The sequence below is a fragment of the Erithacus rubecula genome (genome assembly GCF_903797595.1).
Source record: "Erithacus rubecula genome assembly, chromosome: 8".
Classification (NCBI taxonomy): domain Eukaryota; kingdom Metazoa; phylum Chordata; class Aves; order Passeriformes; family Muscicapidae; genus Erithacus; species Erithacus rubecula.
The window spans coordinates 6,973,933-6,996,708 of NC_136659.1; the positions used below are offsets into that span (position 1 = coordinate 6,973,933).

General features: G+C 37.7%; 1 protein-coding gene across 3 annotated transcripts in view; it reads left to right on the forward strand.

Moving 5' to 3' along the window:
- GULP1 (GULP PTB domain containing engulfment adaptor 1) overlaps positions 1 to 22,776 on the forward strand; it is a 139,799-nt gene that overhangs the window by 7,512 nt on the left and 109,511 nt on the right. For 2 of the 3 annotated variants that reach the window (XM_079310717.1, XM_079310715.1), the window contains exon 2: positions 11,474 to 11,527. The exons of the other annotated variant lie outside the window; for it this stretch is intronic. The gene's annotated coding sequence lies outside the window, so the exon portion shown is untranslated. The remainder of the gene's footprint in view (positions 1 to 11,473; positions 11,528 to 22,776) is intronic. 3 annotated transcript variants of the gene reach the window in all.

Consider the following 22,776-nt stretch of genomic DNA (forward strand, 5'->3'; position numbering starts at 1 on the left):
CCCCCAGCGATCAGTACAGCTACATGGCTCTTTTTTACTGGTTTTCACTGGGATGGCAGTGGGATCAGACAGCTGGTGGCTACAGCCACTGCAAATCTACCAGTGTGGAAAGCTCAGAGTAAGCAGAGCCTACATGGGTGATCTGTCAGGAAACTGAAGTGCAGTTGACAGCACTGTTGATTATTTCTCTTAGAAACAAGCAGGTGTTTGCTTGGCTTTGGTGCTGATTGGCAACATGAAAATAATTTAACTGCACTAGTGACAGTGCTGCTGCAAGGAAGGAGGATTTGTGTCACTCTAGGCAAGGATAGTGTGCTGTACTTGTGAGGAACTGCTTCAATGCCCTGTGTTCTGTGTGGTGTTCTCCAGTCTTGCACAGAAGTGGAAATGCTGGTCATTGTCCACAGCAGTAGGTGTTAAATTGTCACTCTACTTAGATCTTTTGCTTCTGTTGTTGGGTTTTCTGAGGAGGCAAAGGAGAGGGTGTGACTACTTAGCAATATGATGTCATGGCACCCTGCTTCATGTAGCTAGATAATTAAGAAATAAGATTATTCTATGTGGGCTTTTAGTACTAGCTAGCAAGCTAGATGTACATGCTAATACACATAGTGAACTTGTTTTCTGTATAACCGATAGTTTTCACACTTCTGTTTTCAAAATGTACAATTTGCACCATAAATTCTAAACCCAGACTCAGAAAAGACTGACACACATTTGTGAACAGTTTGCAGTCTTACTTAGCCTTTTTTTTACCAAGGGTGAATCTAATAGGATAAAGGATGTCTTAAGAGCAAATGGTATTTTGTTGAACTAGAATGCATTTACAAAATATCTTTCTTGATCTGAATTTTATTATCATATTAATCAGTTTTGTCTTCTAAATTCTCAGATTGCATAAATAAAGGTATGAAATAATCTTTACTTTTATATCTCTGAAGATAGAAAGAAATGTGGTCACTATAAAAATAGATACAGCATAATTTCCTTGTGTATTTTATTTGAAGCCAGATGAGAAAATGATGTAGAGCTAATACAAATGAGAGGTGGTATTGTGTGGATAAAGTGAATAATTTTCAGTTGCTCCCAGATGAAGCTTTTGATGAAGTGCATAATGTGTAGCCTTAGTGTTGGCCGAGGTGATAATTTAAAATGGAGTAGAAAGCTGCTTCTTCTGGAGGCTCTCTGACAACAGAAGCTTTTTGGGGAGACTGTATGTGATTCATATACTTTGTGTGTGCAGATATATTTGCTGAGCAATGACACCGAGTTTTCCTCATCTGTGATGCTTTTGGATTGAATCTTCAATTCATTCCCAACTCCACTCCTGGAAGAATCTGGGGTACTTCAAACAGAAGTGCAATATAAGAATGAACAGTCATTGTCTAGGCTCTTGACATCCAGAATTCAGAGCCAAGTCTTGTTTTGATGACTTAAGGATATTGTACTTTATTATGTAGCATTTTTCTTACAATTCCTGGCGGATATCCTGAGTTTTTATAATTTAATGGCTTATTAATAATTCCTAAATAAGACTTTCTCCCCCTTCCCATTTTGGAGTTGTGTTTCCTCTGAAGCATTGTTAGACTTGATTAGGATCTAAGAAATTTTTGAGTAATGAGTCAGAAAAATAAACAAAATCTGAGCAAGCAAAAGGTGCGGAATGGAAAAGACTTCTGGTGTAGATGAGTTTAAATCCTTTCAGCTCTAAACTAGAGGTATAGTTTCCCTCTCCTGCATGCACACCTTTTCCTTCCTTTTTCCTTGTCCCTTTCCTCCTCCTGCCCTTGTACTCTCAAAAAACCCCAGGAGAACAGTTGTGTTGTGCCTTACTGAGACAACTTTATGGGTTATGGCATATCTGTGGGATATATGTGCTTCTGTAAAAGGCCCTGAAGGGAAAGCTTTCAACTGTAACAAATCTGTCCTGTAAAGGATGGAAAGCAGTAAATATGCTTATAGTTGTAAACACTAATGATTCCACAGCAGTCCCTTATGTACCTCTTACTCAGAAAATTATCTTTGTTGTGACTCTGTGTGCTTTTCAGTTTGGGATTTCAGGTTTTTGCAACTGAGTCGTGATTAGAAGGTATGAAGAAATGGGCCATAAAAAGATGTTTAGTGAAAGATAAGTAAAAGCATACTTGATAGGCTTAGTGGAATATATTTGAGATGTGTGATGTTGCTGGCATACCCGTGACTACTTAACCACTGAAATAATCTGTTGCTATTTAATCCACATCAATTCCATTTGCCAGGTCATCTGGAAGTTACTGAATAAGTTACTTAGTTGCTTAGCCAAATGGAGGTGGGGGGGGGGGAGAAAAAGTCAAACTGCTGAAGAAATGTGCCTTGACAGTAAAGAACATAATAAAATGCTAAGGATTTCAGTTCTAAAAAGTAAGTGATTGGCTGGAAACAATTGCTTGAATATTTTGATTTATAGTGAATTTTGCCAGATGCTTTTGAAGAATATTTATGTATGATATTTACTATGATGTTTCTTGTGCTTGCTGCAAGGCATGTGTACTTCTGGGTAATTTGATCCTGTTTGTTTATAGTCTAAATACTTTTCCCCCCAGACAGCAGTATTCAATTGTATATTATTTCAGCTGCTTTTTGGAAAATGTGACACAAATATAAGTCCTGGGCAGTATTTGTCTAAGATAGAATCATGATTTTCTAAGGCAGAATCAAGTGTATTTCTTCTTATCTGACAAACTTGTTGGAATCTTGACAGATTTCTGAAATTTGTGTTTCACAATATATCTGGAACATTTTACAAGCTTAGATCTTCAAACAGATGCTGCAGCTCAAATACATTTGTAGCACGTCTGGAGAAAGCAATTTATTACCTCTACTCTGCTGCTGTGGAAGGGTGAAGGGTGGGGAGAGTGTTTTCTGCTCACTCCTGTCTTGTCACTTATCTGGCAATGTGTCAATTATTTGAGTCTGCTCTAGCATGTGGGTATTAGGAAAACTGGTACACATGGTGATGTACTGGCTAGTGCAACAGCTGAAATGTGAGAAATTACATTGTGAAGGTTATTTGATCTGTTTTGTATGGATGTAGGAATCTCACTCATGTCTCTTTGTCTCAGTGTGTCAAGATGTTTACCCTGTAGCTCTGGAAGTAGAGTGAAACAATGCTCTTGAGATGTTTTGACCATTTTTCTGTCTAGTGCACCTTTCTTTGGGTACTGACTCAGGTAATTTTGGTGTGGCATTGGGAACCAGAACAAGCATGACCAAGAACTGGGAAGAATAAGTGAATTTAGATATGTTCAATCTGACTGTAGAGCAACAGAGTAGGCTGCAATACAGTTGCTTTTCCAAGTAGATCTAAACCCCCAGGCAGTGGTTTGTCATACACGGGTTTCCTCAGTGCTTACAGTGTAGTTCCTTCATGAACCAACCACAACAGATTTATCCATATGGACATAGTCTCTATCAAGTCTTCACTCATTTAATTTTTATTTTTTATTTTCAATTTTTATGCTCCTCAAGGCACCCCACTTTAATAAGTGAGGATGAGCAGTGCTGTAGTGCTGAAAAGCAGAAAGCTGTTTGTTACTATATGTGATTTATTTAGCTTTCTCATGAATTCAAGTTCCTAAGTGTGTGTTTTGTTTTCTTGCTGAGGTCTATTGGAACAAAAGAAACAAACAAAAAAAACAGAAAAGCTTTTTCTTGCTTCTCACCTCTCTTTAAGAATTAGGAACGTATTGACTTTTGAATGCACCAGAGCTCAGCTTATCTATAATTAATTAATAGAAAAGAAACAGAAGCTGCAGTGAACAATGTGGTGGCTCTGTCTTGCCCCGTGACTCTTGTCCCCTGCTCACCCCCATTTAAAGTATGCTATTGCTACAGATAAAATTTTGTCTTTGAATCTCCACTTCTGTAAAGTTTGGATCAACCTGCCAAAACTTAATTGCCTTTTGGCAGATCTTTTTACTGTTAATGGTGTTGCTGGTGCTGGAAGAGGAGGATTCAGGTTCAAGGGACTGATCTTTAAAAAGAGGGCAGACTGTTTAAACTGTGGTTTTTGCTGCCTTTTTTTTTTTTTTTTTCTTTTTTTTTGGGCTCGTCTCTAGTGGAATTGGGCTGCAGTAGAGTAGTCCAATTTTTCCTTTTGCCTCTCTCCCTGGCAATGATTTTGGAACTTGTTGGAGTCCTCCAGTAAAATCTTCATGCATATCACAAAATCTGATGAATTGTTAGAAAAGAGAGATTGGTGTCAGTATCCCTGTAGGAGACATGCAGCTGACTGGAGGATATGGTTAAAACAGGGAGTTCTTGCTCACTATCTAAATCTGCTGAGCTTTAATGACAGTTACCTGTAATAAAACCTCTGCTAAAAAGTTGTTTTTGTTTTGTTTTTTTTATTTTTTATTTCTTGGTCATGAAAATTAATCCATTAAGCCCTGTCATAATGGTTGTAACCTTGCCAGCACTTTGTTTTGGAGTGCCTTATAGGTGCACAACATTGAATTTTATTGCAAATTCTTTATAATGATTATGCAATTCAGTCATCTTTTATTTATCTCTCATTTATCATGTTTTATCGTATTGTTTTCTTGAAACTTATGTTTTAGCCCTCTCAAATCTGCTTTTTCAGTAGACAGTATTTTACTCAGCTGGGCTTTAGCAGAATTCGCATGTCACATCCAATTTATGTACAGTATATATAAATTTCCTTGTTTTCCCCGTCTCTTCAGTGTTCTGGATTTTTTGGGAGTGGGATATCAATCAAAGAGCTTACCTGTTTTTCTGTGGAATTCTCAGTTTGCTGTAGGTGGCCTCTGTGCATTCCATATGTTCCCAGGATCTGCAGCCAATTTTTCTTCTTACAAATATTCCTTCAGAAGTCTGGACAGCTTTAAAGCTGAGTAGTTTGGTTGTGTTCAGGTGTCATTTAAATATTCTTGGTTCAGCAATGTTCTAAATGACCTCTTCCTCTATGTGCACAAGATTCAGACTTGCCAGGTTTTTTGTATTTCTTTTTGGGGTTTTTTATGGCTTGGCATGCTTTGGGTGCTCTCAAATGAAACAAAAACTTACAGGAGAAAATCTTGTGTGCTGCCTCTATATGTTCTCCCCTTGCAAGCAGCTATGCAGTAACATCCATATAGAGGCTTTGAAGGTTACTCTTATTACATAAAAGAATTTTAGGATCTTGCTGTTCACTGGATTGCTTCATCAGCTGTGCCTATTTGACTGGTACCTTTTCTATATAGTAATTCTACTGCTTTTTGTTTGTTAATTTTGTTCATTCTTGCAGGGTTTTTTGTTTCTTCTGGCAATTCATTTTAATAGGATAACGTTTTTTAAACATTAAATTTTGCTTTCATATGTTTTTCAGTTGCCTGTTTCAGCTGCATTTTTTTTCCTCTTTATATTTTTCATTGTTCTTTTCATACCTCTATTTCTCCACCACATTTTTGAAACTGAATGTTCATGTCCATCTGCATCCCCCAGTTCATTCACAGAAGTTAGTGATAACTTAATTGTTGAAAGCAAGAATTGGAAGTCTGCAAGAATAACTCAACTTTTGTTCTTTGTCCCTGATCCCCACCTGGAATTGCTCAGGAGAAAATAAGGGATAGATCTGACTCAAACACTGAGGATGCAATTTCCATCTCTACAGTATTTCACAAATACTCTTTTCCTCTGACCACTTTGTGATTCTCCACATACTCAAATTTCCATTTATGATGTAGATGATGTGTGATAAAGATTTACCAAGACCTCCTGGATTTAAATATGACCTGATGTTCTCCTCTGGATGAAAAGATGAGTCCTGTTTTCCTTTCATCTGCTGCATTGGGGTGATGTCATGGATAGGACATTTTTAGCCTCTTGTGATTTTTTTTTTTCCCCTTTTTTTAATACTTAATACGTTTTACAAAGGAGGCTTTTCCTATTATTGTTCTCTGTGATGAGAAATACAAATGTCCTAAAGAAAACACTGTGTATAATTTTAGCTGGCATACACTGCTGATCTAAAGATCATAGGTGATCTTCTAAGATGTGAAGTGATGATATCTCAAGTTTCAGCCAGTCTTTTAGGAGATTTGATAACTATTATGGAGAATATGCTTAAAATGTTATTTTCTCCATTTTTCAAGTAGAAGGAGGAAATAACCATTCTGTCACAGCAATAATCATAGTTGTGGGGGATGTTTTTAGTTGGTCTGTTTTATATGCAATATGAGTGAATGGAATACATTAATCCTGATGTCCTGGACTTTGAAATAATAGTGTCAGTGTCCTGCTTCTTTTCCAGTCCTAAAATGCACATTGAATGTGATGATAACTGTGACAGGAGAATATATGGGGTTGTACAGAGCTCTGGACTGAAAATGCAAAGAATATTATGGAAGGTTTCCTTGTGGTTAAACAAAGATTTAAAGACAGCTCTTGGCTCAAACTGCAAAAGTGAACAAATCAGATGTTTTTTATGATGCAAACTGAGACATTTGTGACAGAAGTAAAGCTTTTTTCCTTCAAGCTTCATGCATCTACATCTCATTAGTCTATTGGTTATATTGTTGACACAGCTCGAATTTATATTTATTTCTTGAAAATAAAAAATATTAAGTCTCTCTGCATATTATATTCTACATGAGCGCACAGTTTTGGGCTCTAGATACTTTTATCAGTGTGCCTAGCTGGATTTTGTATTGCAGTCAAAAATTTATGCAAAATGCCTATTCTTACTTACATATCAATATTTCTACTTGATATTGTCTGAATACTTAATGACCTAGGTCAAATTACTTAAAAAAATTATTTGGTAGATAATAAGTGGTCTATTTTACTTGTCTTATTTTTAAGCTTCAGTAAAAAAAACACTCAGTTCCCAGAAAGAAGCCTTGTTTTTTTATAAATCGAGAATTTGCAGTCCTATGCTGTATAATACAGGTGCAATTGAAACTTTGTTCCATGCTACCCTAGCAAATGTATCACTGTGCTCAGTCACAATCCCAGACTAACAGTTCTTGAGGTGATTGTGATTCATTTAAGGAGCTGCTTTCCTTAAGATCAATCTGAGTAGTTGGTAGTTTTGTAAATGTGGATGGTTGTGCATGGGGTGTGTCTAATGAAGATTTTGATTTGTGCAGTAGCAACACCAATGCAATTTCAGTTTTTATTGTTTCACTTTGCAAAAGTCTTCTGCTGAAATTAGTATCTGTAAGTCACTGCAAGATTTTTCGAGTGCTTGCTGTGCTTCTTGTTATGTGCTCATGTTTAGCTGTGTTTGTTGAACTGTGATACTCAATGCAGAAGTATCATATGGTTACCAACATACTCCTTAACAGGAGTAAAGAAGTGGGGAAAAATAAAAATGTGAATTTATTTTGTGAATCTATGAAGAGTCCTCTAGATGCAGAAAAAATGTCCAGTCCTATACCTGAGGTTATGAACTTGCACACCAGAGTATTCAAGTGTTCAGACAGAACTGAATACAGCTTCTGGCCTAATCAAACCAGGAGCAACTCCATTCCAAATGCTGTGTGTTGACCTCCAGAGTCATATCAACATGCTTCAATCTTAAGGCAATTCAGGAGTGCAGGGGTATTTGAGACATGCATATAAACAGTGTGAGGTTTCAGAGGTCATGTGGGTTTCATGGCATCAGTCCTGAATGAGGTGGTGAAAGGCAACCCATGGAAATATCCACTTTCCATACATTGCTGCTTCTCTGCTTATTCCATGCAATGTCTGTCTGTCTCTATATCTGTTCTTAGTATGTGAGCATGGTCAACCTTTTGTAGCTTCTTGATAGTTATTATTGCTGGAGTTTTATTAGATTTTTTAGCACTTGTGTCATAGCATATTTTGATGTGTTGTAAGATATCTGGAGTAACTTAGTCATAATTTATTTGGAGAAGCATGTTGAGAGAGGCCTTCAGGTTAATTTTATATCAGCTAGGTTGTAATTTTAATGAGGTAAAATTATGCCTGTATGTTAGGCTGAGGAAAGCTGTGGCTTGATATAAAACTTCTGTCTGCATTGCCTGGTTTGCTTCAGGCTGCCCCTGTGTGAGGAGTAGCCTAAAGATTTGATGTGGCTCCTCTGTGAGTGGCATTTCTTTCCAAGCTCTGTGTACATGTGTAAGTCAGCGTGCTTCTGAAAAAAAAGACACAAAGGATTTATCTAGCATATGATAAGCAGAATTTCTTCCTTGAAAATGTGTTGTTCTCTCCAGACCCTGGAATAGAACTTAACCAGTCAAATACTACTCTTGGGAATGTGATTCCCAACCCTATCCTGTTTTTCTTAATTGACAGTGGTCAAGGTGCTGTAGGAAGCTTTTTGCTGATGTTAGGAGTACCTGCCTCTAGATCTTGGCTGTGATTTGTGCAAATGCTGACTCTCATACCTGAAATCAAGGGCAGCCTGCTTTGATCATAAAATACTTCACATTTTATAACTCTTTTGGAAATAACACCTGAGGGCTTGCACATGTTTCCTTGGCAGGTTGTTTGTGTAGTTTCTGCCAGGTTTTACTGCACCTGCAGGAAATCAGTTTGAGTGTAGCTGAGTTTAAGACTCTCACTAGAGGAGAGAGAGCAAAAAGCTTGATGATCATTTCAGATTGGGATCTCCAGTTCTCCTATGTTGGGTAGCCACACTGACTAAATGTTAAATAAGGACAAGGCTATTTTTGAAATACACTAAAGAGTGTGGATCATAGAGTGCTCTGGTGAGAACTGCAGAGAGCTGTGCCTTGAGTGTCCTCTTGCTTTGGGCTGCACTATGAGGAGTTTGTGGCAAATAATGCACCAGGCTTTGCAAAGGAGCATCAGACAAGATGCTCATTTATTGAACTGCTTCTGTTTTGTGTTCTGAACAAGACAGTAGCCTAAAGAAAAAGTGTCATTGTGGAGTCACGTACTGTCATTATGGCTACACATAAAGAAATCTCAACTATGATCATATAGACAACATTTTGCCATTTTACAACAGAGGACTTCAGTTTTCAGAAAATCAAACTTCTTTTCTTTTCCTGGAGTGAGCTGGTGGCCAGGCTTGTCTTTTTGTGATAGCAATTTTCAGTTGAAGCACTCACTTCCTGCTGTCCTCTGTTCCTTTAGGAAGAGGCAAGTTCACTATATTATGGGGGAATTCCTTCTTTCTTCCTGTTGTGCAATTCCTGCAGATTTTTCTCATTTGATTAATGGCATGGCATCTGCCAATGGAAATATTGGTAAATCCAGGATTTGTGAGAACTTTCAGAAGCTGATCATGTTTGGAATACTTCATGTGTTATTGTTCATAATTTAGATTATTTCAGTATAGTTGAAGGCGTTGACAGTCACAGATATAATTCTGATTGGAGAGCTGGGGTTATTGCCCTTTTGGGGTTTGACAACACACACTTTTGCAGAATCATTGTTTTTAAATCATCTGTTTCTTGTTCAGAGTCCATGACTAATTAGATAATAAGAAAGTCATTGAGCTTATATCTTAGAGAAACCTGTGATGTCAGATTTGATCCCCTAATTGGTCTTGTAATTGGCATTTATTGGAACACTTTCACAAGTCAGGGCAACAGACCTCATTTGTTTTATGTAGTATGTTGTAAAAATTGAACTGGCAGCTGTTCAGAGTTTTCTATTCAGTAAGCAATTTTGGAAGAATGTGGGCTAGACAGTTGTCTGATTTGCCTAGGTTGTAAAAGTTGAATTTTAAGAGATGAATTTTCAGCATATGGCTCTGTGTTAGCAATTACATGCATTAGTGGTTTAGCTGGTGTATTGTGTCTGCTTTATTAATGTTTATATTGCAGCCTTCTGGTAATAGATATTGATGACAGGCAGTGCTGTGGAGGCCCAGTGTATGGCACTGGTCATTAGTTATGGCCCTGTAATGATCCATCTACATGTGTTTGGTAGCATATCCACTTCTAACCCATGCTCTGGAAACATCAGCTCTTCTGTTGTTCCTTCATTTAACACAGGGTTGCTGTCAACTGGGATGTAAATTTTTAACATTTTATATTGAGCATATTCAAGTTTTAAAACTCTTTAAGCATAAGTGAGCCTGGAAATACCATTATGCTGATGCTTACATAAAGCTTGTCTTAGTAATTCTGAATTAATTTGGTGTATTTTCCGATTGTGTATAAAGGAAATATGCAGTCCCTTTGTTCTGAAACTACAGAGAGCTCAGTGGTGAAAGGCAACTTTGAAATGTCATGCTCTTGTCAAGGCAAAATAACCCATTGACCCTTGTCCATAAAAATTGGTAGAAAAATTGTACAGTTGTGACCAGACTTTGGGTCTCATGTCTCAAAAGTGTGAAGAATGTGGTAAGTTTGAATTAAGATATGATGGGTGTTTTGACACCAAAATATTTGACTTTTGCCATATGACTTCTCTCAAATTCCATACTTGTCAGTTGCACATGAGCTCTGAACGACATGGGGTTTGTGGAATGATCTCTTCAAGCTGCATACATAAAAATGAGCTTTTTTCAAGTATTTTTCAGTTAGAGATGGTCTTCTGGAATTGTTTACATTAAATTTTTGTAATTGTAACAATGAATGTCTAATATCAATGAAAAGAATGAATGAAGTATTTCTGGTGGCATTCATGCTGAAACCAAAGCATGATTAGCAAGTAATTAACTGTCACTGTTATTCTTTTGCATGACTTCACTGGCTGAATCCCAGAAATACTGCTTTTTCCTGGTGGTGAAAAAAAGTCAAGGGCTTCTCTTGGATATTGAGTTCAGACAGCAGAGGACAAATTTCTGTGGCAAGTGGGAAAAATTCTGTCACCTTTTCCCAGGTGCATAAGCAAGGACTGCTGAGCTTTTCTGTGCCCACTGTGCTGTGGTGAACACCTCACTTCTTACACTGGAAAGGTTTTAGTTTCTGTGGGGATGTTGATACTTTTTTTTTTTTAACATGAACTCTTTCAGGCCACTGAAAATAGTCTTTTCTGTTTTATTTCTCCACATTTGATAACTTCAGAGGAAATGCATCCACTTATGAAAACTTATATTTTAATCTGCAATATTTGGGAAACAAGTGCATTTTATTAGATTATTCAACATTTTGTGCCTTTTTTTATACACAAAGCCTGTATACTAGACATGGTAAAATTGCCCAAAGGAGGCACTTAAGTAGTTTGCCATAAGATCTCATAGGAACTCTGGAAATTTTTGGGGACATTGTAGTGGATATGTGTCCTAGAAAACACATGTCCCCAAAATTCTTACATGCTTTCAACCCTTGGGAGTTAATTAGTCCTTAGCACTGGTGAGTTTTTCCTGTGTGCTTAGAAAGGTTCATCTGTATGCAAATCATCTCTTGATTCATGTCTGACGAATTATTAGACTAGATAAACTTGGTGTCCAAAGTATTAGCAATATATGTATTTATGGATTGAAGGTTTAAAAATCATTCTATGAGTTGCTAAGAGTTTGATCTAATGACTGATTTCTGAACTTTGACAGGTACCTTTGAGGTGAGATGCAAGACACGTGGAGAGGAGGGAACCACTAGATCAGGTTCACTAAAAACTTTTTTTGTTTTGCTGTATATCTCCATTTGATCACATAAATATGCTTATTGGCATAAACAGCTAATCCCATATATTGGTGATCTGATGTAAATAGATTTAATTTGCATTTGTTGTTGGAACAGAAATATTAAAGGAGGTTTTAGTGTGCTGTTTACATGGGGGAAATTTGTAAACAGCTATGATCCTTTTGCCATCTGAATGCTTCTGTTGTCACTGCAGGGCACATAAACCATAATAATTGTGGAATAATCAAAGCTAATGCTTATCCTAGGTAAGTGTGGTTAAAATCTTTATATCTAGCACATATCTTCAGACTTATGTCCATTTTTATTACAAATTTATGGTTCCTTGATGTGCCTTTTCTTGACCATTATTTATCTCACTTTCAAAGGCTGATTATTTTGTCTCTTGCTTTACTTTCATTTCGGTGCTCAACTGGGTTAGATCACAGAACTTGCAGATGTAGTTGGTAGTGCTTTAGGTGGTGTGTCTGCAGAGTGAGGTTGTCATCACTGTTTTGAGAGAACACATCTGCTTTTTACTGGATCAGTTTCATGGGGAAGTGTAGTAATTTAAAAGTTACACTTGTGACCTTCTGTTGAATTTGTTCTGTTGATTTCTTTTCCATTCAAGCTGTTACATTCTGGTGCAAGGTGCCAGTATCACTGGCCAGGTCAGATTTTGAAATTAGTAGGACTCTGGTTAAGATTTGCTGTAGGATTGTGGTTACTGGTATAAACTGCAGGCTGTGTTCTGGAGAGTTGGGAAGGGGAAATCCCTCCCAGAACTTGACAAACAAATTGATGTGCTGAAGACATACAGTAGCTAGGCAGAAATTTGTTCCTGATGAAGTTATAGCAAGACTTACCATAAAACTAATATTTTTATTACTTGACTTCCTTATAAGCATTTTTAATTATTTTCTCTCAAGAGGAAGCAGAGTTTTAATCTGTATGGTTTATGTTAAAATAATGATTGCATTTTTGATCCAAGGCATGTGCTTAAATAAAGGAGGGTGGGGGTGAGAGGATGGACTCTCATACTTCTGTCATGAGCAGTATTTTAAACAGCATGGGCTGTGCTCTCAGAGTGAGGAGTTCCACTGTGTAACATGTGATGGTGTTCTGGCACCTGTAATGCATCATAGCTGATGCTGAAGTTACTTGATTAAAATATTTCTGAGAAATAAATTAGAAATAGATGGTGTGATATTCTGCCACACTCTATGAGCTTTGGCCTCTTAGCTTAATAAAAGTCTTATGGAAACAGGTTCCTGGGGTTTTTCTAGTTGTTTTGGATTTATTTGGTGTTTTTAGTGGTTTATTTTCCTTTTCTAATACTTGTTTTAATATAGCTAAATCTTGTCTTTAAAGAGGTGGTGTTTCAAGGCAGAATTTTGTGTCTTCAGCCCTTGTCCTGGTGTTTCCAGTTATCAGATTATGTTGGCCTATCCCATAAATTGGGAGACATGAGAAAGAACCCAGAAATAAGAGTTGTGCAGAATCAGCAGTACCCTGAAAGTGTTCTAAACTTCAGGCTCCTAAAGATACATTTCAGCTGTGATTGTTGGAGACAGAGAAATATAAATAGGCTCTTTCTGCTGGTGCTTGTCACATGGGACAGTCACTCTTTGTGTAAGAGTCTGTATGAGCTTCACTCACATGCCTTTTTTTTTTTTTTTCTTTCTCGCTCTTGCCTTTCTGCCTAAGAATAAAGCCTCGAATTTTAGTACTTGCACTGTGAAAATTGTTTGATACATTTAGGTACAGTAAGCACTCTTCCAGGGTCATTTATTGGGACAGGATGAATAGAAAACTGTTTTTATATCTATGTTCCCTGATTACTCTTACTAGCATGCCAAATATCTAATGAAAAACTGCCTTGTGAATTGTTGGTTTATTTATTTATTTCTTGAACAAAGCCTGGTGTGATGATGTGATCTTATGGTTCCATAGGGGTAGGCTAATATACTGTAAATGGCATTAATCTGGAGCTCTGTCATGGCATCTTTAATCCCACCTGCTGGATTAATGCATAACTTTGTCTTCCTCATTTCCCATGTGTCTTTACTTTCAATTTATGCAGTAATACTGGATGTTTATTAGGTTGAAATTGGAACGGAAAAATCTTTTACTTAAGTTTATGAAAAGCTAAGCTCTGATTTTTCTTTTTTCCTTTTACAAAGTGGTGCTTGCATTTATCTAAGGTCAGAAAAAACTGTGGAGCCTATATGGGATGAAAAAGGAAGTTTCCAGTCCCTTCTACAGATCCAGATGTTCTCACCATAAGAGCAGTCTTCACAGTAACAGTGAAGTTATGCTCAATGAGTTATGTTCATCCTTTGGGATGCCTAGGTGTACTAAAGCATCTTTAAGGACAAGATGGTAAACAACTGGCTAGCTTGAAGAATGCCAGCTCCTGATGATTTTTGAATTGTACTAAAGTTTTGAGTAGGCAGTATTCCTTGTCACAGGGAGGATGAGTGTTGATAAACCTGTGTTTAGAACACAAATGTTGCTTTCAGTGTCAACATATGAATTTTCAAATCTAATCCTTTAGATTTAGAGGCCATTTAGTTTAGTTTCCACAAAGGAAAACCATAAATTACTAACAGTGAACTGAAGTAATTTGCTAACAGTCCCAATTAGTATAACTAACAAAATGCACAATAAATGCAGGAAGAGCAAGACTGGCCTAGCCTTGAATTTTCTGCTGTGTCCACATTACTGTGCTGCAAGGCTTCATTCAGTAGATGTGGCAGACCACTGGAGACTAAATGTTAAAGAATAAATTCTATTTTAATCTCTTTTGGGGGAAAAACTTCCAATTTTTGGAACTCAGATAGTAATTATACTGAAACAGAATAGATTAGCCCTACTTAATGTGGAATTTAATTATTTGAAAGCAATAAAATTAACATAGTCTGCTCATCTTGGAAGGGTTTGAATACAGGGATTTTTGTCAAAAATGTTAATTCAGACTCTGTGCTATAACTTGTTAATTTGGCATAACTTTCTTCTTGCAGTTGGTCATCAATTCAAAGATAACTAGTTTTCTCTAAATGAATAGCTGCCTTTGGTAGGAAAAAAGGCAAAAAACTGGCAGGATTGAATTTTGGTTCCTAGTTAGCAACTACTAGGCAGATAAGACAACATCCCCTCCTTTATTACATTTGAGATTTCCAGCCTTTTGCTTCCCCTCAGCTTGTTTACTTCCCCTTTACTACTTAGGAGTTGCTAATAAGTGCAGCACAGCTACCTGGCAAGCAGTTTGTCTGGGATTAAGGAAGAGATTGTCATTTTCCTCACTCTGATTAGAGTCAAGATTCACAAGTTGCACAGGATATCTACCTACTGTGGGGAGGGCCACATTCTTTGTGGTTCTCAGATCAATCTTTCACCATGGTTAAAGGAGGAAAGACACAAGGCCACTGCTGGTGGAACCACACGGGTGCCAGGAAGGCACTGGGCAAGGGGAAGCCTACTTTGTGTGGGAGCTGCTGAACTTTTCACTAGAAGAAAGGATAGGAATGAAGGACTCCAAGATACAGTGGTTTGGTGCTACCACCCTTTGTGCAGTGGAGAAGAGGTCAAAGTGGTCAAAGCAAGTTAATGGTGTGTGTTAGATTGCAGTGAAACTGCAAAGACACCCAAAGAGATCTGGTCATCCTTAACTTACTGTGCAACTGTTTGCATGCTGGTGGTTACAAGAATCAAGTTGGAATTTAAAGGGAAGTAGAGAACTGAGCCCAGATGGTGGTGACTGCACTGTACACAGACCATGACAGAGAAGTGGTGACTGTACTCATCCTCCTAACCTCTTACATGTCCAGTTAGGAAAGGCAAACTCTATTCTGAAAGTCCAATTTTCTGGCTAGGGTTTGGACAATGGGCTGGTCGTCCTGACCTCCTTGTTCTCCCTCTTTGTTCTAGAGGAAGGAACTAGAGCCCTTGGGGTGCATCTGTGTTTTCATGTCTGTCTGGGGTGCAAAAACCTGCTGTGTTGGTGGTGAACTGTGCTCACAAGAGACTGAGGTGAAGACTTAACCTGGTACACCCTTTTGCAGAGTCTTTAGGGCCAGGCAAAGGCCACCTTTGGAGGAATTTGTGGTTTGTTTTGTTGTTGCTGATAAATCTGTTCTGCAATGTATTTACTGTACTGTGAATGAAAGAGCGGATGTTTTGAGTTGAAAGGGAATCTTGTTTATGATTCAGAGTATAAACAAACTGTGGGTAGGAAGCCTTACTGGAAAGCAAAAGAGCCTTCCTGGACCATCTTCTGGCTGAGCAAGTAATAACCCTTGTGGTGTTTTGCATCACTGACAATGTGTGTGTACATGTATTTTTATAAGGACTTCCAAAGGGCCCCTTGCTGCATGTGAGTTTGTTTATGGTTCTGTTATGTGAACCATGGGACATTCCCAGCTCCACCCCTCTCCAGTTCTAGTTCCCAGCCTCCCTCTGTGTGCCCCTGTGGGCTGCTGGCTGGTGCAGGGAGAGGGGCTGGTCAATGATAGAGCTGTCTTTCCGCCTCAGTTTCCTCATAAATGGCATTAAATGCTAATTGCTGCTCATTCTGCACTTCAGCAAGAGCAGAGTGATACAGAGCTAGGGTTTGCTTTTCCCCAGGGTGTCGTGGGTGTGACTGATGGAACAGAGCCAGAAGAATTTGGCAAAGTAGCAGACTGTAAAGGGAATAATCTCTTTTTTTCTGAAGATGGATGGCACTTAGAAAGCAGCTGAGCCTAAAAGCCATTTCTCATGCTAAGACTCTGCAATGTGCAGGTCAGCCACTGAGCAAATGCAAGCCTTCAAAATGAGAGCTAATAGCTTGGCAGGTTATGCCTGACAAGCACCAAGTGATTCACTTTTAGTTCTTTAGTGTGTTTGGTTTAGTAGCTTTTTTTGTGGATTGTAACATTTAGTAATTCTAAGTTTTCTAATATTGCATGATCATCTTTTTCTAAGTTCATAAATATCTTAAAGAAGACACAGGTAATAAGGAAATATATTTTCATACTCAAATACAGTACATTTCTCTAGTATCCAATTTTTTTTTTATTTAACTGCTGCACATCTGGTTAAGAATATAGAATAAAAAATACATTTTAGCTGAGCAGTTGTTAAAATATTGGCCCTGCACTTTTTGGTGGAGCAAATTGACAGCTACCTGGGACAGAGAATTGTGTGTTGCTCCCAAATAAATGGTCAGGGAGTTGAGGAGATGAGATTTGAGAGGAAAATCCACAGAGGAGTGAAGGTAGATTGATACAGGATAACAGTTGGAAAAGATACTTTGGCATGCAACATTGATAGCTCTTGGAGAGCTTATGTTGTTGTATGTACGGCTGATTTGGTAAAAGAAGAATCTTTTCTGGGGTACTACTGGAGGAAAGGTTTCCTGGGAAATATCCAAGTACTGAGTTTACCTGTGCAAGTTTCAGAGCAGTTTCTTGAAGAGATCTGAACTTTCATCAGCTGCTGTTTTCTGATGCTGGAGTTTGAGAAGATGAATGTCAGAATTTTTATATGGAAAGTTCAATAATGATAAAGTATCTACATGTGCAACCAAGTCCTTGACCATTGTTAAATGTGGATTTTTCTTTTAGGAGATAGGCTTGAGACTTAGTCACTAGCACACTGTGTGTTGCTCTGAATAAAGGCAATTCTAATGTTTGAACTGCTTGTTAAGTGCTGTACTTACTTCTGTTTTAAGGGCTGGGTTTTGAGAACTGTTCTCTCTACAACAGAATAGTGCAATATTCAAAAAGACTTCACAAATAGGTTTTATGATGCTGTGTTCACAAAGCAGTAGCATCTTGACAATAAGTACTTTGAGTGTGTTTGAAACTCTGTGTTTACCAATAAAGATCTGTGATGCTTGAATTGATTTCTTAATCATGAAGCTGGAGTTCTGTTTTACAGGAATGTGTTGACACAGTAATTATAAATGCAAAGTTTTCATCTTTATTGTAATAAAAGTTTTATTATCCAATATTTGAAAAAATACTTTTAACAACAGACATTCATATCTTGATACACATCATACACTGCACTCTATGCAGTTTTCTTAAGTATGTTTCAGCTTAGCAGTAGCCTTAATAAGGTCCTCAGGTGAAGTAGGAGCCTCTTTTAGACTTCCAGACCAGCCAGGAAGGTGAGCTGTGTTTTTGTAGAATGAACTTCCCTTACAGTTTGAATTCAATTAAACTGAATATAGTTTTTAACTTGTGTGTTAGTTCAGTACAGGGTGGGAATCTGTTTCAAATTCCTTGTTCTACTTTATGAAGTAAGTATAGAGTTTAGGAGTTAAGTGCTTCTGTGGTCCTAGGAAGTAGGGTTTTTTAGATCTTGTTCCTAATTTGCAAATGTGTTCCTGCTTCTTTTGTGTTTTGAGGTTATGAGAGCAGCTGAAACCCTGTTGTGGGGTATTTGTGTCCTGTTGTAACTGTGGTCTGATGAAATCCTGTGTAAGACTAGGCTGTTTACATCCAGAAGGGATTTTTCCTTACTCAAATACTTGTGATCAGCAGACTGTGGAAAGCAGTGGTTTGCATCACTTAACCTCAAAGGGCTTAACATAGTTTAACATAGTGCCAGGTACAGTGTCAGGTGTTGCCTGAACAGTTTGTCAGAACACACAGTTAGTGATGGCATATGCTGGTGTCGTGTAATTGAATTAATGCTAAAACCATGTGCTCCTAATTAGGAACTGGCGACCTTATTTATTGGGGTCTCAGTTGTTCTTAGCATTAGAAATATGTTCAACAGAAGGACACATTAGAAATTTTGAAGTAACTAAATAAGCAAAATGTGGGTGTGAAAAAGGTGGGTATGAATTACATTTTGTGGTAGATTTGGTATGCCTGTGGTGGGAGATGATCAATTCTAAACTTTTTATGGGAAATAAATAGTGAAGCAAACAGTACATTGGTTGTAACATGGATGTCAGATCCCCCAGACTGTAGAAATAATGAATGTATTAGTGTTTTATATGCAAAATACTGTGTTCTCTCTAAAAATTTAAAAAGTAGAAATCTAAAATGTTCAGGATGATGCTTTAGCTGAAATTTATCCATCCAGTTTAGGGTGACCTTCAGCAAAATCTTTCTTCTTTCTTTCTGTGTGTGCAAGGAAGACATAGTCATACTACTAAATTTTAAGCAGGAGCTAGAGCAACAGATGGGTGATGGGATATGTAATTTCTGCTTGATTTAAGTTTACCAGACTCTTTTGCATTTCTCTCTGAATTTTGAGGAGCTAATAAAACCAATGCATGAGAGAGGAATATGGAATGTTCCTGCTGCATTTTCATAACTATACCTTTTAGTAGATTGATGCTCCAGGCTTTGACTGACTTTGTGCTAATATTGAGATGTTTTTTAATCAAAAATTAACACAAAATTTTATTACCCAGTGAAGCTATGGAGTAGTATAAGGCATGCAGTTTGCTAGTGCACATGGCATTGCCATACCATTGTTTAGTGTGCTTTGGTTTACCGATGCTTCCTCATTTTTATAAATTCAGGGAATTATGGCTACTAGTATGTGCTGAGTAGTTACTTAGCCAAAAATTAGCTAAGGATTATGAAAATAACTGTTTCATTTTGCTTTTGTTTGTACCTGATGCTTTCTGCAGATGTTTCTGTTGCTTCAGATATTAGATCTGACTCAAGTAAGAAGCATGAAGATGGTTTGGAAATACTCCTTAGCTGTCTGCTGTGGTGTCTGGGAATGGCTGGCATTTCTCCTGGATGTGACTGTGTGCCTGCATTTAGAATGTGACAACCCCCAGCTGCTTTTCCTGCAAGTTCTATGAGGCTTTTTCATGGTAAAGTGCCAGGATTTTTGAGTAGTCTTCCTTGTGAATATTCCTGGACAGTTAGGAGGAAAGAATAGGATGGCTTTTAACAAATTTTTCTGAGACTTTAAAAATTTTCCTTGCTTGCAAAGGGTGTGGGTGATGGGTTGTCCCTTGCCTCTTGGGGAAGATGGACTCTTGTCCTGCTGTGCAATAAGAAGTGTGGCAAAAACATACTGACATGTAACAGAAAAGGGCAATAGTGCTTTATCCAGACTTTTTCTTAACAAGGATGCCCTTTTCTTTCTACTTCTACAGAAGAAAAGTTCATCTCTGACAGGGTTCAAATGTATCCCAGTAGCAGAGGTGTAGGCTTGGGCAAGACAAGGTAACAGGAGGCTGGTTCTGCACAACATGGACCCTGATCACACCTACAGTGATGCCTGAAACAATTTTGGTAAAACAATTAAATGGCAGTTGAAAAAGGTAGCTCATTGTTTTTCCTTCCAAGTATATAAAGAAGACTCAGGAGAAGCTGAAAAAAAATGTATCTTCCAAATAACCATGCTAACTTGGTATCTATATTGTATTGCTGATATGTTTACTGGGGGAAACTCCTCCACCTGGAGGAGACACTTAGTGCTTTATTTCTGCTCCTTATCATAGATCTTTCTTCATGTAGTAGGAATGATAGCAAGAACATGAACAAATCTGTTTATTTTACTGATCTTCTCTTATCAGAGTAATTGCTACATAAGTGTTGCTGTAGCTGCAGTAGTTAAGGTCACTTAAATTTGACATCTGAGTCTCCAGGCTTCTTGTCCTTCCTTTTATAGCTGCTGAAGATAATCAAACTTATGGAAATAAAGAATGAGCTTTTTCTTTTTATTGTAGTAAAGAGAAAGCAAAAGTAAAATTTCAAGATCTTATGCAAATTTTTTAGACTTGGTTTGTAATGAACTCAAGTGTGCAAAAAGGGCTTGCTCAACATGCTCTTAGAAACCCCATGCTGATGGATTGGGAAATACTCCTATTAGAGGCAATTAAGAGGACATGTGTAAAACAGTTCCTTTCTTAAGGCTGTATACTCAGCATCATAAAAATTCCATGCATTGTCAAACATGAATCTCCAGAGGTAGTAATAATAATAAAAAATATCCTGCTTATCCAATTTGTCTTTCTTGCATTTCTTTGCAGGTTAAAGGTTTAGTCATAAGGTTGTCTTGTGTGTTTAGAGTTGCTAGAGGCCAAGCTGGAGCTGAAAATCTACAGTGTGTCAGTACAAAGTGGAACAGCTCCATGTGACACAAAGTTTATTTTAAGAGTCCTTTATCACAGTTCTTCAGGCTCATCAGTTATTCTTCCTCTTGATGAACACTAAGACTTTAATAATAGCCATGGAAATACACTTCTGAGCCTTTTACAGTCTGAGAAATGTTGGGCTTTGAAACCTAGGAGCTTTTATGTCTTTCAAGATGTTTTGGGAAAGAACAGGGAATAGGAGAAAGAGAGAAGTAAAGGAGTGCTGCTGTAGTCTTAATGCACTTCCATGGCTCACTAGGATTAGCACTGTCCCTGCTGTTCAAAGAAAGTAGCAGCCTGAAGGCTGCAGTCACAGTATGTGTGGTTTTGTTTTGATAAGATACATGATCTTCTGTGATCTACTTGAATGAAGTTTAATAGGGTCCAGCCTCATCCAGGTGAATGAATCCTGGCAGCTGTTTCCATTAAGGATATTTTTATTTGTAGCCTCCTAGGTGGTGTGCTTCATGCTGTTTAATTGCAAGATCTCTGTGTTCTGCCAAAAAAAAAAAAAAAATATATATATGTATATGGAAATATGCGTTCCAAGATATTCCTCTTGTTTTTTAACCAGAGAGTTAGAAGTGATTTTCTGATATAAAGGAATGAAGATTTTCTGCTAAGCAGGTACTACACCCACTTTGTGTCTGACAGTATATTATGGCATATTTGACAATGTTGGAAGCCAAGGAATTTGACTTATATTTAATGCACATCTTGTTTCTCTCAAAATACAGTTTCTGTTTCTGTCACCCTTACGTAAGAGGTGTTAAATGAAACAGGTGAGTTATAGCAGATGGTACCCCTGACTGATGACATGCAGAAATAACTGTTCCTGTTTCACAAGTCTCAGGCCAGCTATTTCTTAGCCAGTGTTTGTGAGCAGTTGTATTGTTTACTGTCCTCCAGATTTGGTCATTTATAAATGAATGTGGGATAATCTGATGTGTCTGGGTATGTTGGTGTCTCAGAATTACAGTTTTGAGGTCTTGTCAGTCACTGATGTCTGAAATAATGGATCTGTAGGGAGACTGCCCTCTGTGACACCTGTGAGCCTCAGCTGGAGGTGCATCATTGCTCTGTGTTAGTGAGAGATGGGAGAGAAAATGAGGTGAAATGCAAATAGAGTAGGTGATTTTTGCTTTATTTCCATCTTAACGAAGCTTGATTTCAAAGTGCATCCATGACCATTATACTTGCTTACAAAGTTCCTGAGAACATAGTTGTGTGACTGTAAAAAAGAGCCATAAAAAAGTATAGAAGATGGGCAGTTAGAGACCTAATGCTTTTCAGAAAGAGCAATTACAAATCCCTTTTAGTATATAGGAAACCAGCAGGTAGTAACACTTGTTTTGATTTGGAGGGAGACACATAGCAAGTATCAATCACTAAAACAGATGCTAAATAACTGATTTTGGAGGTGAGGCATATGTTTTTGACAATGAAGATGATTCATCTTTTGGACAAGCTACCATTTGGGAAAACATTGTAGCCATCCATTGAGACGTTGAAATTGAAAATGTAAATTTTTGCTATAGCTTTTCAGAGGTGGAAATCCTTCCTAGATGAAATTTAATGGCCTGTGACAGGTGCAGCAGGTAATTTTGGTCATGAAATTTAGAAATGCTCTTGCTTCCTAGCTTAGCATTCTGATGAGTTGTTGACTGTTTCATCTGGAACAGTCTCCCTTGCTTACTGTTTTTTTTCTGAAGTGTGAGGTTGACCTAAGGGTCCAGAGATAAGCTTCCAGAATACTTTTTTTAACTGGTCACCTATTGGCATTGCAGAAGCTTTTTCCTTCTTAGGAAATGTCTTTAATAGGCAGCTTCTCTTTGATTTGTACTTCTTGATTTTTTTCTATTGTTCAAAACTCAGTAACTTCCTATGGTAATCTTTTAGAAAAGAGCCATTTCTTAGGCTTTTTACAGGTGTAGATTCAGTTTGTCCTTTTTCTTCTTGTAATAAGCCATGTTAGAAACAAGGTTTGGCCTTTAATGATAGCTAAACTATTTATTATTTACGGTTTCAGGCTGTGCTCAGGAAAATATTTTGATGCCTTCACCAATGTGTTGAGTTGGACTCCTAGCACAGCACTCAGTAGCATTGAATTCTTCATGTTCTGGACTCTTCTCA